This window comes from Saccopteryx bilineata, chromosome 6 (genome assembly GCF_036850765.1).
Source record: "Saccopteryx bilineata isolate mSacBil1 chromosome 6, mSacBil1_pri_phased_curated, whole genome shotgun sequence".
Lineage (NCBI taxonomy): Eukaryota > Metazoa > Chordata > Mammalia > Chiroptera > Emballonuridae > Saccopteryx > Saccopteryx bilineata.
In genome coordinates, this window is record NC_089495.1 from 137385345 (window position 1) to 137389715 (window position 4371).

Here is a 4371-nt window from a genome sequence, read left to right on the forward strand (position 1 = left end):
GCCAATCTGAAAAGGCTCCCTACTGAATGATTCCAACTCTATGGCATTCTAGAAAAGACAGGACTACAGAGACAAATGATCTATGGCTACCCAGGCTAGGGAGGCGGGAAGGAGGAATTGATTTGTAGCATGCCGTGGAATTTTAGGACAGTGTCAGCGTTTTTCAACCACCGGTTTGTGGACCGATCTGCCAGAAATTTTGTGTGGGTCCACAAAAGAGTGAACCACTCTGATGCTGGCTGAGGATTATAGACCCAATGATCTTAGTTGAATTTGCTTACGTTCAGGGTGATTTCTGCCTTTGTGGTCTTGGAAATAATTCTCCCATTTTTACAGGTCCCCATTGTAAAAAGGTTGAAAACCGTTGGCCTATCTGATGTTATATTTGTAGATACATGCCATTATGCATTTGTCCAAGGCCATAGAACATACAACATGCAAGAGTGAACCCTAAAGTGAACTATAAACTTTGAGTGGTAACGATGAATCAGTGTAGGCTCATTGTTTGTAACAAATGTGCCACTCTTAGTCAAAAGTGGATAGTGGGTGGGTGGTAGCCTTGTGTCCTGGGGGAAGGGAGACAATGGGGAACACTGCTCTCTCTGGTCAACTTTTCTGTGAACCTTAAACTGCGCTAAAAAGTAAAGTCCATTAAAATGGACTGTTAACTATGAAATCATGTATGTTCCATTCCTACATTCTTTAGAGTTCTCTTTACCCCTGATGAGCTAGCAGCCCATCTTCATTCTAAACTCCTATTATGTTTAATAGGCTTTATATTACACTGTCTCTGTTCAGATTGTCATGTGACTCTCTGTCCTTGGATCTTTGATAAAACACTGAATTACCAGGGACTGTAGGGGAGATGGGAGGAGAAGGGGCAGGAGTTAGAAAACAGGGAATGGACGTGGAAACCAAAATGGGAAACTTAACTCTTCTTTCAGGAGAGTAGAGAAGACATGACCAAGACTGAAGTCAGTAAGGCAGGCCACAGACAAGGGACCCACCAGTCCCACGCTCAGGCCACAGACAAGGGACCCACCAGTCCCACGCTCAGAGAGCAGAGGCAAATAAGGTTTCTGTGGTTGAAGAAAATGATAAAACATTTAATGAGAAAATTATTTTCAGAGCATTGTGACAGAAATTATATCTTTCCCACAGTAAAAATAAAAACTAGAATAACTGTCTACTAATTTTTTTTTCTGAAGCTGGAAACAGGGAGAGACAGTCAGACAGACTCCCACATGCGCCCGACCGAGATCCACCCAGCACGCCCATCAGGGGTGACGCTCTGCCCACCAGGGGGCGATGCTCTGCCCCTCCGGGGCGTCACTCTGCCATGACCAGAGCCACTCTAGCGCCTGAGGCAGAGGCCAAGGAACCATCCCCAGCATCTGGGCCATCTTTGCTCCAATGGAGCCTTGGCTGTGGGAGGGGAAGAGAGAGACAGAGAGAAAGGGGGGGGGTGTGGAGAAGCAAATGGGCGCTTCTCCTATGTGCCCTGGCCGGGAATCGAACCCGGGTCCCCGCACGCCAGGCTGACATTCTACCGCTGAGCCAACCGGCCAGGGCCTACTAAAAATTTTACTCAATAAAATTCTATGTGAAGAGGCATACTTCAGAAATTATGACAGCATGATTTTGCAAACCATGCTATTCCAGAAAAAAAAAGATGACCTTGCATTGAGCCACTGCATTTTTATTTGTTGTCCGAGAGCTGGGGTTGGCAAACTCTGGGCGGAGGACAGAAACTGCCTTCTCCTGGCTTTAGTAAATAACGGTTCCACTGCGGCAGGTCTCACCCACCTGTTGACTGGTTGCCTATGGTTACTTCCACACCAAAGCTGAGCAGTCATGGCACAAAACTGTATGACCTGCAAAACCTAAAATGTTTGCTCTCTGGCTTCTACAGAAAACTTTGCTGACCCTGCCCTACAAGCCAGTGTGCGGCACTCTGTTGGGTGATCGCCACACGTTACCTCAGCCAGCCTTGACCATGACCGCGGGAAGTGGGAGCTCTTACTGTGCGAGGTTTGCGCAGGAGGCTGATAGAGACCACGGCCAGCGGTGGTAAAGGGAGAAGGCAGGGTTCATACTCTGCGTTCACTGTTGACTGTGTTCTCTCGAGCTCCACGAATCTCTGTAAGCCTCCGTGTCTGCGTGAAGGTGGAATGCTTACCACATAGAACTGTTCTAACTAACGACTTCAGTGATTTACATGAAGAGCTGGGTTTGGTTCATGTAACTTGAAAAATGCTCAGTAAATGTTTTTTTTTGGATTTTTTGTTGTTGTTTTTTTTGTGACAGAGACAGAGAGAGGGACAGATAGGGACAAACAGGAATGGAGAGAGATGGAAAGCATCAATTATTCTGTGGCACCTTAATAGTTCATTGATTGCTCATATGTGCCTTGACCATATGAGAGGGGCTACAGAAGAGCAAGTGACCCCTTGCTCAAGCCAGCAACCTTGGGCTCAAGCCAGCGACCTTGGGCTCAAGCTGGTGAGCTTTGCTTAAACCAGATGAACCTGAGCTCAAGCTGGTGACCTTGGGGTCTCAAACCTGGGTCCTCCACGTCCCAGTCCAATGCTCTATCCACTGTGCCACCACCTGGTTAGGCTTCTTCTTCTTCTTCTTTTTTTAAATTTCATTATTAGAGAAGTTAAAACACATGGCTGAGAAGACATCACGGTCAGTAGTAAGAGCCGCATTTGAAAGTAATACGCCTGAGTCCAGAGCCCAAGCCCATAGCCACTATAAGAGACCACGAGGCCTCAAATATACTCCTCCCCCACCCTTAGAACCCTCTCTTTCCCCCTTTTTATGGATGAGGGCTCTTGGAAGGGAGTTAACACTACTGAGCTGTGGCCAGTATACTGGTCAGCTGATACTGGAATTTCTCTCTCTCTTTCTCTCTCTCTCTCTCTCCCTTTTTTTTTTAAATAGGGGAGAACCAAACACAGCCCCCCCACCACAAATTATACAGTTGAGTGTCCCCATTTGGGGAATCACAGGGCGGCACCTTGGGAAAGCAGCGTCCACTGACCCAGGGAGAGCCACTTTCGTGACCACGGTATCTCCCCTGCCCGGTGAGTGCAATACTAGAGTTTCTTCTTTTTAAAGCCTTGCCCATCAGATGGCATAGGGGTTATTCTGACTCAGGAAACATGTGTTTCTAGAAATTCTCTCCAGCTATGGGTTAAGGTAGGTGTGGTAGACAAATTCTCAGGTAGCCTTAGCTGACCCCACCCCCACCCCAAGTGTGCACAATCACCCCGCCTTGACTGTGGATGTGGCTTGTGAAGATGGTGGAATTTCAGTCTCATGAGGACCTGAAGGGATTTGGCAGAGGTAATGAAAGCCCCTTTCACGTTACTTTGAGTTAATCACAGGAGGGAACGAGTGTCCATATTCTGCAAGGGTCTTTGGGCAGTTCCTGCGGCAGGAGCTTCTAGCAGCTTCCAATAGTGTGTAGCCAGTGGGAAAAAGGGACCTCAGTCCCAACCCAGCGTTAATTGGAGCTTTGCACTGATGAGAACCCAGTCAAGCCACTGATGAGAACTCAGCCCCAGTCCACCTCCGGACCACATCCTGGTAATACGCAGCAGTAGAGACACCTGCTCATCTGTGCTGAGACTCCCAACCCAGAAAAACCACGAAAATTCATGTGTGCTGTTTAAGCGGTTAAGTTCGTAATGATTTGTTAGATAGCAATACAGAACTATTACAGAAACTATTACAGAACTATTATAGAGGCTGTTGTAAAATCATATTTTTCAACAGTTCATTGGAGCGAAAGAAAAAAAGGGGAAAATATTTACTAAAATCAGACGTGCGTGGTGCATAGACTGAGACTGCCTGGTCCGTGGTCACCGCTGTGCCTGCCCGGGAAGTGGCAGAGTCTTGCAGAGGGGGACCATGAAGTGCCAATCACGCCACGGTTACAACCCCTGTGACTACCGCTTATTAAATTTCATGGAGTGCTTGTGATACGCCAGGCACATTGTAAATAAGAACTTGCTATTTTTATAGTAAGGAATAAATTACTATTGAAAAAGAAATGACTGGCTTTGGTTTATTATTATTGATTATAACGGAGTCTATGGGAAATGCCAGTTCATAAATTAATTTCATAGAGTCTTTCGAACCAGGTGTGTTGAGTTTGGCTCAAGAGCAGTATTTTGTGATAAAATGATTCATTCAAAGTGGGGGAGGAGGCTCGTTGGCCTCTTGTGAGTTGGCTTTTGTGACTAACGTGGATAATGTCCGAGCCATGACAACTGCAGCTCTGTGTTAAAGAAATGGATGAATGTCAGGAAAGGGAAGAGAAAGAGCATTCAGCAGGCAAAGCAGGGTGGGGCTACTCACCCG

The 4371-nt window shown here is 46.7% G+C and overlaps 1 pseudogene; it reads right to left on the minus strand.

Moving 5' to 3' along the window:
* Positions 1-2943: 2943 nt before the first annotated feature.
* LOC136309654 (U1 spliceosomal RNA) lies at positions 2944-3097 on the minus strand (annotated as a pseudogene).
* Between the last annotated feature and the right edge of the window lie 1274 nt (positions 3098-4371).